At 43.4% G+C, this 13806-nt stretch overlaps 1 long non-coding RNA gene across 1 annotated transcript in view; it reads right to left on the bottom strand.

Moving 5' to 3' along the window:
* Positions 1-13806, bottom strand: part of LOC135914296 (uncharacterized) — a 256733-nt gene that overhangs the window by 51499 nt on the left and 191428 nt on the right. The window lies entirely within an intron of this gene.

Here is a 13806-nt window from a genome sequence, read left to right as displayed (position 1 = left end):
ACAGCTAAGCTATTTAGGTGCGTTAAAACTATTTGATTTCCTTCACGCCCCCAGTTTGTTTAGAGGAAACATGTGGTGTTTCTTTAGTATCACGCCATTCGCATGAGGTTGTGTGCCGTTTCCTTTGTCTGTTGTAAAGACGCCGTAAAAGGCAACATCACTTGTTAGCTGCTGGTAATTTCTTAATGTCTCGTAATATCTCAGTGATAGCCCTCGTAAGGCTGGCAATCATTTCACAATTGCAGGAATATTAAATTTTTATTATATTTATTTATTTACTTATTTATTCACCTTTTTATTCAGACTCTAAGCACAAGGCAAGAAAAAAGTTGCGGTTACATTGCTGTCATCAAACTAGACATTGTAGATGTTTAAACAATTTATTAGAAAGCAATCTGGAGGTACAGGCTACACGATTAAACAATTCAATAGAAAGCAATCCGGATAGGAAGGTACAACGTATAAACAAATATGAAACAATAAACATGAGTTACAATTAACTAGTTATAGCACTATATGGGTCTAAGGAAAATGTAATGCGCCAAAACAACTGCAACCGACAAACAACTAACGAAAAACGTATACTCAACCGATGACATATAATTGGTAACAGCCTTTACAAAAGATTTTAAATCAGTAAATTCTACAATATCTTGAGGCAAGTTGTTCCAATCGTCTATGCTTCGGACCAGGAACGATTTTTTGAATGATTCTGTTCTATAATTAAGTGGTTTAATATGTTTTGAATGCATTGTTTCGGGGTTAGCAGATCTCTGTAATGTGATGTGTTTTCCTAAGTCTATAGTCTCCGCTTAATACGTGAAAAAAGAATGTCAGCCTGTTAAGCTGCATTTTCTGCTTGACAGTCATGAGGCGAGCTCTATTTCTAAGTTCGGTGGCGGACTGGGTTCTAGCGTATGTGTTAAAAATAAACCTCAAGGCCCTGTTTTGTAGGCGGGCACATTTGAGTGTGCTTTGTTGAGTGTACGGCTCCCAAACATGACTTGCATAAGTCAGTAGAGGAAGTACAGTCATTTTGTGGGCCTTTGTTTCTACCTCTGGGGTGGCGCCGTGAAGTTTTCGTCATAATGACCGAAGTTTACACATGGCCTTATTACAGATGTTGTCGACATGTGCCGACCAGTTCAAATCATGTGTGAGCAGAAATCCTAGATATTTAAATTGCTTAAGTTCAGCTAATTCGGCTCCGTTGATGCAGTAGGAGAAAATTAAAAGATCTTTTTTTTTCTTGTCATTCGCATATCAACAATTTTTGATGCATTCAGTTCCATTTGACAATCGTCACAAGAGAGAGTGACTCTTTCTAAATGGTTACTAAGCTCCTGTTGATCATCAGGAGTGCATATTTTAGCATATATAATGGTGTCATCTGCATAAAGCTTGATGGCTATTTGTGGCGAAAAACCTGCTCCCATATCACTAATACAAATGAAATAAAGTAAAGGGCCTATAACAGATGCTTGCGGCACACCCGAATGAACTGATTTATTGGCAGTGCAAGCAGAATTTATTGAAACAATTTGTTCCCTCTCTGACAAATATGCCTCAATCAATTTTAATAGCTGAGTATTACCTAAGAAATATGACAGCTTCATAAGCAGCTTTCTATGGGATATGCTGTCGAATGCTTTGTGGAAATCGATGAAGATAATATCTATTTGACCCGATACATCAATACATTGACCGATTTCATGTGTAACTTCAGTGAGGATAAGAACTGTGGAGTACCCTCGGCGAAAGCCATGCTGGTTTTTCACAAAATGTTGTTTTCTTCCCCAAATTTATTTAGGTGGGTAGTTCAGGTGTGCTCTAGCGTTTTGCAAGATGTACTTGTCAAAGAGATTGGCCGGTAATTAGTGACATCATGCTTGGAACCATTTTTGCAAATTGGTACTACCTTAGCCCGCCTCCAGTTTCTCGAAACGTCGCCAGATTCTAGAGATTTTGTATAGATATGCGAAAGAAAACATGAGCACCACTAGGCGTATCTCTTTAAAGAAGCGTTGGGAATTGGATCAGGGTCAGGACATTTTTTCTGATCTATTTTAAGGAGCAGGTTCAAAATTCTGTCTTGTCTAATACTTCGTTCAGATATACAGTGCCTAATGGAATGAAGTGTTTGAGGTGTAGAACCATCATCCCATGTGAAGACTAATTCAAAATATTCATTGAAGAGGCAAGCCATTTCAGAGCTGTTCGTGATAGACCTATTTTCACTTGTAATAAATTGAATGCCGGATTCGGGCCCTGAAATGCACCTCCAAAATTTTCCCGGAGAGGATTCAATAAAAGTGGTGAGTGTTTCATTCTTGTAACAATGTTTCGCTTTAATATTTCCATTTTAAGTTCCCGTGACACGGAATGAATACAATGACGTGTTCTTGTAGAGAAGAATTTTCTAGACCTCATTCGTTTCAGGAGAGTATTTTTATGAATTATTTTCCGTATAATCCCCGGGCTTTTTAGAGCGCAGCTCTTTGGCGTCCGTTCCTGGGTTTCGCGTCGTCGTCGGCGTTGTCGTCGGCGTTGTCGTCGGCCTCGTAACCAGCTCGCCGACGAATCTGCTCCGCCGCCGCGCATGCGCGCTGTCGGCTCTCCGGGCGAGGGAGGATGATGGAAGGGAGGAGGAGAGACTGTGGAGGAGGGCTGGCTACACAAATGGCTCTTTGGCGTCCGTTCCTGGGTTTCGTGTCGTCGTCGGCGTTATCGTCGGCCTCCTAACCAGCTCCGCCCCCCTTTCATCCCCCCAGCGCTAGCACCGACCGACTGATACCGCTTTCGTGAGTCCGCTACCGCACTCACGAAAGACGTCGTGCACTTCCTGCAACTCGCATTAACCGTCCATCGATCCACACCGATGTTAGTAGTGGGGGACTTTAATGTTGACATAAAGACAAACAGCAATTTCCTAACACTTATGCGGGAGAACATCCCGTTCCTCTCGCTCGTAACGCGTCCCACGGCTGTGACAACCTCGCGAGGCACTTGTATAGACCTCGTCTTTGAGAATCAAGCATTGGTGTACCAAGTCGAACATATATCAGTCTATTTCTCCGACCACAAAGCTTCCTTCATGACTGTCAAGAACTGTTAGTGGAGTCTTTGTTAAAGGAATACGTGTGAAAAATAAAAAAAAAATTCTGTGATAGCGCACACATGTGTTGCTCGATTTCTTTGCCTCAATCTATCGAAAAGGTGAAACAGCTTATTTGCTGCGCTCAAATTTCGCATTAGGAAGTAACGTAATCGTCGGTAATTTTTTTCTTTTAACTTTCTTGGGGTGCTTGGGAACAAATAGTTCTATTGATTCAAATACCACACATTTAAACTTCTCCCAAGCATCATTTACTGACGTAGTATTTTGCGAAATAAAATGGCATAAATCATGATAACTTTCCTCTAAATGGTCCAATACAGACACATCATCTGCTTTAGAGAAATCGGAGACTAGAAAAGCTTTATTCTGTTCTGCTCGGTTATGTCACAGAGATATACGTGATCACCATATTGTGGTCAGAAATCCCTTCTAAGACTTCACACCAGTATTTAGATTGTGTGACGGACCTGCTCATAAACACCAAATCAAGTAGTTACTCGCCTGATTCGTGGGTTCGTGTGGGCATAGTTACTATTTGTGATAAGTCAAGGGAAAAAGTTGGATTCAGAACATGAGACATGGCCTGATTATGTTGACCTTCCCGATAATATACCCAGTCAATATTCGGTAAATTAAAATCTCCGGCCATTATAACCTTACAGTTGGTGTTGCCAAACTTTGCAAGTAAGAAATCATTAAGGAATAGCATGTATTCTTTGGTGGCGTCCGGGTAGCGATATTCTGAGGGGGTTCAAAATGAGACACTTCAACGAACAGCACTTATAACATTATTTCTGTATGGCCAGCTTTTTTTCTAGTTGGAACTAACGTAATAAAAAAAAAACTCCCGTTAGAGATATTGCTGTTCCGCCGTTTCAGCTGCATTTACTTAAGAGCCGGGTGTTAAATGTGCGACAAATGATGATCTCCAATTATGATTATTGTTTAATTGGGTTTTAATATTATTTGCAGGAGATCATGTGTTCTTATTGCGATACTGAAGCGGATCAGTAATAGTCATGTTTACTTTATAGAAATGCTAAAACTATCACAACTTTCGGTACATCCGGCCTTGTTGGTAATTTTAATCTTGATCGGATATTACTTAGCCCACATTGTAAACAATTTTAGATGTCATTGAGTCATTCTCGTGGTCAAACTTAACAGGATTACCCACCAGAATAACAACTGTAAGGGAAACTCTGCTAGACCTATGTATAACTAACCATGATAGAAATGACGTCAATGCTGGTGTGCTAACAGCAGATCTGAGCAATCATACATAACTGTTTTGTTTTTTCCCGGTGACAAAGAAAGAAAAAAATATGTTAACGATGCTCCTGTTGTATATCGCTCCTTCAATACCCATGCCTTGTCGGCCTTTCATGCTAGTGTTGGAAGTATCGACTGGAGTGATGTGTACAGTGACCAAAGCCCAAACGCATCGTATGATTTGTTCCTACAACATGTAAAGAACTAGTATGATGCTGCCTTCCCACTACAATACTATAAAAGGCACAGCAAGTCCAGGAAACCATTTCATAACCGAGATCTTTACAATAGAATTAAAGAACGAGATAAACTATACCATAACTTCATTAGACTAAGAGGCATATATCTATTAAATGAATAGAAAAAGTTCGTTACAAATTAAACTCGGATTTGAAGAGAGCTCGTATTCAATATTATCAGGCGAGATTTGCTGAGGTCTGCTGTAGTCCCAGGAAAGCTTGAAACACGGCACGTCTGCTCATAGGAAAAACAAAGACTGGCCTTTCTGCGAGAGTAACCACTGACGGTGTTGAGTTCACTGATGCCGATCTAGCGGGCAAGCTCAATAATAATTTCCTAACTTCTGGTGCAGCTGGTCACACAAATAATACAACAAATGACTGTGAATAATGCATTTCTTCTTCCTGCACCCAATCTATTCCTGCATGTAGTGAACTAGAAATAGTTACATACCTGAAATCGTTAACTAAAAAACTGCCGCTGGATATGATGACATTAAGGCTGACCCAATTAAGCATGCTGCAGAATTACTATGTGGCCCACTTCAGCACATCTGCAATCAAGCTTTCACCACGGGTACCTTTCCTGAAGGCATGAATATATCCAGAGTAGTCGTCATTCACAAAGTTGGCTCTCATAATGACTTTAATAACTATCGGCCTATATCTGTGGTACCTTTATTTTCTAAAGTGTTAGAATATACATTAAAATCACGATGAATTTAGTTTATCGGCGGCCACCGAATGCTTTACAAGCAGCAATTTGGCTTGCGTGAAAAGAAATCAATCGAAACGGCACTCTTAGATAATAAAGAAAAAATTGTTATTAATATTGATAATAAGCGATGCATTCTTGGAATATTTCTAGACTTTAAAAAGGTGATCGATTCTATTAGGCTTACCATTTTGTTTCGTAAACTCCCACACAACTGTGTTAGAGGTTTGGCATTAAATCTGATACGCAGTTATCTGTCCGACAGGGTGCAATTTACTAGCCCAAATGGTTACCGTTTCCAATTAAAGCCGATAAAATATGGCGTATGGTAAGGCTCTATCCTTGGACCATATTTTTTTATAACTTATATAAATGACCTTGTGAACCTACCGCAAACTCCCGACATAGTTCTCTATACAGGCGACACAAGTACTTTTTTTTAGATGTGAACACTCATTTGAACTTGAAAAGGCAGCTAACAGATGGTTAAAATATATAATCAACTTGTCCCATTGTAATCAACTTCACGTAAATGCACAAAAATCTAAGCATATTATTGTCAAAAGCCGTAATAAGCCTGATGAAATCAAGAAAATGAAATGGGCATGGGCAGGACATGTAATGAGGAGGGAGGATAACCGATGGTCATTAAGGGTTACGGACTGGATCCCAAAGGAAGGGAAGCGTAGCAGGGAGCGGCAGAAAGTTAGGTGGGCGGATGAGATTAAGAAGTTTGCAGGGACGGCATGGCCACAATTAGTACATGACCGGGGTTGTTGGAGAAGTATGGGAGAGGCCTTTGCCCTGCAGTGGGCGTAACCAGGCTGATGATGATGATGATGATGATGATGATGATGAAGCCTGATGACTATAGCAACCGTATTAGATTTAAAAATTGTGCTATCGAACGGGTTTCTACTTAGAAGTTTCTAGGTGTCGTCTTTGAAGAAAATGAACTCGACACCACATGTAAACAAGATACATGGAAATATGTGCAGGTCACTTTCTATATTGTATAATGCTAGAACCTTGGCACCAAAATGGTTAAAACTACAGCTATACTATGCCCTTGTTCATTCACATATATACTATTGTCTACTATTCTGGGGTACAACTACAAAGACAAATATAGATTGGTTAATAATGCTACAAGAAAGAGCTGTGCGTTGCATAGAAAACCTTCCACGCAGTGACCACACTGCACCATACTTTTCCAAGCTAAACATACTGACAATAGATCGTCTATTCCAACTAACGCTTGCTATGTATACACAGGGAAATTCTGCATGACCCAAATATCCTGACCACATTTTTGTCATCCGACAACTCATAATATCAACTTGGGCATAACAGACTTATAGCGCCAATGTTTAGATCCAAATATGGTACTCAGACACTCGCCTACCTAGTACCTCAGTTTCTATATAATATTCCAGAAATCGTTACTATGATCGAGGAATGCAGATCTGCTTACAGGCGAGAGAAAAAGGTTAGGAATAATCTTTTGCTAAGTTTATAATGGTATTTAACTGTCCTTGCGGTCTCGATAACCTTTCTTTCTATTTTAGTCGTTTTTCCTCTTACATTTTTTCCCTATTTACTACATAATGTTTTGTAACGCTGGTAAGGATAATTTGCTTGTTTAAATATTTCCCTGCTCTAGCGCATTACTGATGGTATATTATGTATAAAGTGTAACAATCTTACTTCGCTGTATACTTGATTGCTTGACACATACATTTTCTTCTTTTTCTTTTTTTCTACATTGTTGCATTGTATTTGTATAATGTTTCACCTCCTGAGCAATGTACGGGTAGGGGGACTTTTGTCAGGCAGTTGCATCTGCCTTTAGCCCCTACATCCCAGACAATGTGTTGTCTAATTAATTAATTAATTAATTATATTAATTAATTAATTAATACCGAGTGTTAAGAAAAAGCATGGTCGTTCCAGGTAATGTTTTTTAAAAGCGCGAGTCATGCAGTTTATAATAACAGCATGACTCGCATGACAGTTTAACGGCAATGCAGATTTTAACAGATTTCGGTATTCATGCTCCAATATTTTGACACTTAACCGTAGTTCGAGAATATTGTAAATACTTCCGAGGCGTAAGTCAAAACTCTGCTTGCAACAGTCTCTAGAACGTAGCTGTCTCTTCTAAATACAACAAATTTAATCATACTTGGCCTAGCGGCTGTCATGTAAAAGCATTCTCGCGTTTTACTGCATTTCAATGGGGAAATTGGAGTTGGCCCATAGCGAAAGCCAAAGAGCATTGCGAGTTGGAGCATTGCCTAATAACCCTACTGACACATACAAGTTCAGTTTTCTTAAGTGACCGTTTTCGCCATCTAACCATAGCTACAAAGGTATTGATCAGCGCAAGATGAACATCATGTTTACAACGGAAAAAAAAATACAAAATAGAGTACTGAATGCGGAACTTGACCTTTTTCTTTTTTGCTCTTCGTTTGCAACCGTCACACTTGGAAGCTACGCTGATTCACGATCGATTCCAAGAAACCAAAGCCACTGTCGAAAGGTGCCGAAACGTTTGTCGCAATAACACAAATTCTGCCCTGTAGAATTTCCACCCCTGTAGCTTGTCCTTCTTGGCCACAGAGGGTCGCCTGAGAGAAGCAACGTTGTTATCCGGCCGACAGATCCTCTGAAACTTCCCACTAAGTGTCGCTTGCCTCGGCAACCATGCTGTTTATTTATTTCCAGGCGACTATCTCTTCTCCCCGCTGTAGGAGCTGCACCTTTTTCGATTCCATCCCTGTCAAAATAATATCCTAGAATCGCGCTCTTTGTGCGAATCGATTTAAGCGTAGAAGTTTTGATTGGCGCTTGTGAAAAAGCGATGTTCCTGCGAAGCGACCATTTGCAAGTAGTGATCCCATGACCCAGTTGCAGACATACTTCACTGTTAACCGCCTCGCGCAGCAAAAGCTGGTGCGCAGGATCGTCCATAGGACCGCATGATGACGAGGACACTAATATGACGACAAAAGCATGACTTCAATGGGATGACGAGAATGGAACCACTGCTGAAAAATGACGACAATAGAACGGCCACGATGGCATGGCGTCGGGTCTCTGACGACGAAGCGGTATGATGACGTTAAAATGACGACGATGTGACAATTACAGCTCGAAGATGGTGGCGTGCTGGCGACGATGTAAGGACGCGGTGACAATGGCAATGTGATCTTCAATTGATGGTCCTCATTTTCCAGATCTTCGTGTGGGAAAGATGAAGATCACGCGACCACGATAACAATGGCTTAAATGCGATAAAAATGCCACTATGGCGTGTTGATATTGGTGCTCATGTCGGCGCTCGCGCCCACCCCCTGCCAACCACGGGTCACCTCGAGTCGCACTTCGACCGACGTTTGCATGTCCGCTACCGGCCAGTCGTTCGAAAGTAGACTGCAGACAGCAGGGATGACCACCGTACGACGTACAGTGTCGATCACACTTGTGTAGAGTGGCCCGAAGGCTGCTCCGCACTGCGCCTGCGACGCCTAGCGACAAGCCCTGGGTTCGAGATGTGTTGGCCGATAGCGCCACGCGCGTGGACGCTGCGGCATTCGCGGGCAGCCAAGATACAGGCCGCAGCATTCTAGCCGTGTCACGCTCGCAGCTCAGCTGGCAGTGCTCGTCTAGTGATAAAAAGCCGGTGCTTGCGACCCGCAAATCACTTAGGCCTGTATCTTGGCCGCCCGCGAATGCCGCAGCGTCCACGTGCCTGGCGCTATCGGCCAACACATCTCGAACCCGGTGCTTGTCGCTAGGCGTCGCAGGCGCAGTGCGGAGCAGCCTTCGGGCCACTCTAGACAAGTGTGATCGACACTGTACATGACATCACGACGAAGTTACGTTCAGTATAATCCACACATTTGGCGAGAACTATCTGGCACGACAGGAGCGCTGGAGCAAAGGGAAAGTCGAAGTGAGGGTCAAAGAGCGCTCCGCTTAAATATATAGCGCTACATATGTTTCCTCTACAAAGAATACCGACATCTTCTTGTCTGTAATTGTCAGAAACAACATTTTAGTCGCGTACCCGTTGCGCCCACCGTGGCTGTTTTGTCAACCTTTGTTTTCCTCCAAGTTTGGCCCCGTATGTAAACACGGGAACAACGCGTTCATTGTAAAACTTACTTTTAAAATCACCTAGCGCCGAACTCACAAAGCTTTTCGTTCGTAAGTGCTGTTTTTCATTGGCTCGTTGCCTTGGCTAATAATATGTCGTACACCACTATCGGCTGGCACGAACGCTTTCATCGTAACGACGCTATGTGAATGCGGGCCCTGTTGTTCAGCACAAACACAAAGGAAGGTAAACGAACGTTTATGCACTTGATGCGCAAGATTCGATGTTAATGATTGATCCGAATTACGATGGGGGCGAAAAGGCTGTAAGGCGCGCGAACTTATTAGACTTGTGTGCACTTGAAATATTCCCCGTTGATGAAAATTAATTAGGAGTGCACAACTACAGCGCGCCACAGCATGCTCTTCCTATTATCGTGGTTTTTAACGTTAACTCCCATAGTTCAGGTGAATGATTTTCGATGACTCATCGCAGATTCCAGCGTAATAGCTGGTGCTCGAGTGTCTTCAAGAATGTTTGGTGCTGTCAGAATTGGGGGCTCAATCCCATCGTCCGTGGTCCTTTGCCAAGATTGGAGTACGGCATGAATTCGAAGGTAGCTGGCCCATGCCGTCGTCCAACTTATTTACGCTGAGATCGTTGATGAAGTGAAGAACTGTTTCTCATCGAGAACGAGGAAAAAGGGTTTATTTACAGAAATTAAATCAGTCTAACATGACTGCTTGAGAAAAAGAGTAACAGTCCAACATGACTGCATGAGAGAAGTGACTCAGTCTAACATGACTGCTCAAGAGAAGTGTCCTCACCATTCGCACAACCACAGTTTTTATACACTCGATCCGCCGCTCATACGAGGCGGCGACTGTTCGTTTACTCATCACCAACTCACCGCTGCTCTGCAGATCAGTTTACAGACACAAAGGCACACACATTCCGATACCCAAACGACGGTGTTGGAAGGGTGCCGTTCCGGGAATTATCGGTGCCGATCGAGGGTCGCTCGTTGTTCTGCGCCACGCCGAAGCATGAGAAGCACAAAAATACGTCGTTCCCGCGGCAGCTTGTCCATGCGTGTCAAATCAGCTCCGCGTTGGGGAACTCCGGAAACATTGTTCAAACACCGAACTCGTTCCGTCACAATGTCGATGGGGCGGGTGGAAGGCGGCGGATTCCAGGGCAAAGGCCGCTTCTTCGAACGCCTTCCAGCTGCAGCGACGGAGAGGGGGAGGTGCGCGTCGTGTCGCCCTGTCGTAACTGTGTGGCAATCTTGTTTCGCAGCTCGCCATTCTTAACAGTGCTATTTAGCAACGCACGCGCAACATAATTAAGCAAGAGTGTATCGCTATGGAATCAGTGACAACATTCAGCAAACATTAGATTTCTTTTTAAGTGCAGGCGGCTTTTCAACGAAAGGGTGACAGGTAGGCTGTCTTCTTCAAGATAGAGATAGAGTGAGAAATGCAAAGGAAAGAGAGGGATGTTAACCAGAGATTATTACCGGTTGGCTACCCTGTACTGGACGAGGGGCAAGGGGAACCAATAGGTGAGAAAGAGAAGGATAAAAAAGAAATTAAAAAGAACTAAACCTACACATGCACACGCACGTATACACGAACATTTTCTGTGGGCACTGTAACCCATCCCGCAAAGGCGTTCCTAGTGTTACGCAGTGTCCCCGTACAATCCTACGTCACACAGCGTAAATTCACAGTTTGTCAGAAAGTCCCATGTCCTTTAAGTACCGCAGAAGCGCCTTCATAGCGGACCTCGCTGATGTTCGCGTAGGCCAGTTTCCAAAGAGAGAGAGAGAGAGAGAAGAATACAGGAAGGCAGGGATGTTAACCAGTTTCCAAGGGTCTCGTTTTCTGTCACTGGGTGCTTGTCCAGTTTGTCTAGGGTGGCTTACAGGACTGCTCTTTGCGGGTTGAAACGAGAGCACTGTCAAAGAAGGTGCGCGGTTGTTTCATTGCACCCGTAGAAGTCACAAAATCGGCTGCTGGTCATTCTGATTAGTATATCCAAGCAGCATGGCGGCTAGCTTCGATCTTTTAAAAAGTGTAACTCAAGAGAATGCCTATTTTCTTCGCCGACGGTCTACGCCGCACCTAACCTTCTTTGGAGGCAATGTTTTCCTACAGCCAGAAAGATGACCGAATTCTTTTTTCCTGAGTAGAGACTCTGTTCTTGTATGTTCTCCGGCTGTCATTCACAAACAAAAGGCCAACAATAATGCTTTTTAATGTGCACTGTAATAATGTTCTCTAGGTGAAAGCGGCAAAGGCAGTTACAAGCAGACATCATTTACAATTTAGTTTGCTGATGTGTTTTGTTTGTATCAAGTACGATGTATTGCACGTGTGGAACGTTAGATTTGGCTCTGTATGTTTATGTTCACTGCTCAGTTGTAGGCGTGCCTACGGGCGAATAAATTTTCTTGTGATAACATGCCAACAGAGCTACCAGGTACGAGTGATGTCTTATCTCTGTCATAATTCCTTCCCTTCACCGCCTTGTTTCCACTGGTGACCAATGTTCAACATGTCAGTCATGCGCTATAGACAGTTGCGGTGTTGTCAGCAGGCTTTCATTTTCACTTTCAACCGACTTCTCTTTCTCTGTCTCTACTCTTGCGTTCACCTCCGTGCTATAACGTACCTTTCTTCTTATAGCCTCCATTGATTGCGCAAGTGCACAAAACCCTCATATATTCTTGTATATTCTCTTATGAAGGTCTCTGTATCTTTTTTTTATTATTACGAGGTGTTTTAATTTGGCTGTACCGAGGCGCGGTTTTACGCAGGCGAGAGCTCGCGTGGACAAGGGACCCAGGGAAACAAACATTTGACCCAAACGACTCTAACAGAATGCTCTGAAATCGCCTGGGGCGTATTGCACCAATATACTTATTGAGCTGGGTTACTAGAAGAGACACAGGTTAGTTGCCCTGATAACAAAATTCACGATCGCCCAATGAACGAATTTTCAATAGTCGATTATTGAGCTAATCATTTTAGCTCAAATATACCAATAAGTTTTGCTGAGATAAGGAGAGAGTTTCTCGCGAATGGTCAGTCGAAACACTTTGCACGTATCTGCGGGCTTCCCTCATGCTTTGGAAGACACTTTTATGTAGCATGTATTGAGCAGCAGCAAGGACTATTGTGAGTTTTTCATGTAGCTCTAAAATTTTCTCTTTTGTTTCATCTAGTGATAATACTTGAGTTGATTAATTAAGAATAAATATGTAAGCAGGTGGATCGCTAAGAAATCAATTTGAGTATCTCGAAGCGATTCCACATGACATGTTGAAATGAAATAACCCATGCCAGAATATTTAAAATTATGGAGTTTCACGTGCCAAAACCACTTTCTGATTATGAGGCACGCCGTAGTGGGGGACTCCGGAAATTTCGACCACCTGCGGTTCTTTAACGTGCACCTAAATCTAAGTACATGGGTGTTTTCGCATTTCGCCCCCGTCGAAATGCGGCCGCCGTTGCCGGGATTCGATCCCGCGACCTCGTGCTCAGCAGCCTAACACCATAGCCACTGAGCAACCACGGCGGGTATGTCAGAATATGTGAACCTACGTCGAAACTCTATGCACCCTTTATAATTATGAACGCAAGCCGAACGCCTGCGCCGTGAGGATTTCCTGCCGGGGCCATCTTGTCGAGCGAGCGTTATCTAACGACCTCCCACAACTATCGTGTGCTTTGGTGGAAGAAGGGCTCTGCTTGTCTCTGCGCTTTCTGTGACCGTGAAATGCCTCGGATGCACACCGTATGCCGTACGCGCCTCGTAAGCTACACGGCGTGATGCGGAGCGTCGACAGCTTCCATTCTTCAAAGCACTTTGGCCTTCTGTAAAAAAAAAAAAAAGCCCGTAAATACTCGTATATCTCTCAGCCTGCCGCTCGTCTCGGCTGCATCTGATCGCTTATCTCGGAGACATATCACCCTCCACGCGCATCGAATGACAGCGACGACAATGGCGACGTTCAGTCGCTGGCGGAACAGATCGTTGTCGGGTCCTCTTCCCGGACCGGGCGCCTCCAATGCGGGCACTTTCGGGTCTTTGAAAAGAGGAATCAGCGCCAGAAGGCGTGGGAAAACATGCGTCGTAGGGGTGGATGGGATTACATGCAGTGTGGCGAGGGTTGTCGGATTATCTCCGTGTCACCCTCGAATCTGTGTGAAATCAGCTTCATCAAAGCTAATGGATGCGCTGGCGCCAAGCGTCGCGTCGTTCCTAGATTTCTATTTCCGTTTTTTTTTATTGCGAGCGACAGGTCTTCCGGTTCGCTTTATCGAGCTTTCGTGGCGTCTTTTCAATG

This window comes from Dermacentor albipictus, chromosome 8 (assembly GCF_038994185.2).
Source record: "Dermacentor albipictus isolate Rhodes 1998 colony chromosome 8, USDA_Dalb.pri_finalv2, whole genome shotgun sequence".
Taxonomy (NCBI): Eukaryota; Metazoa; Arthropoda; class Arachnida; order Ixodida; family Ixodidae; genus Dermacentor; species Dermacentor albipictus.
The sequence above is the reverse complement of the archived record's forward strand: the minus strand, read 5'-3'. Positions and strand labels throughout refer to the sequence as shown.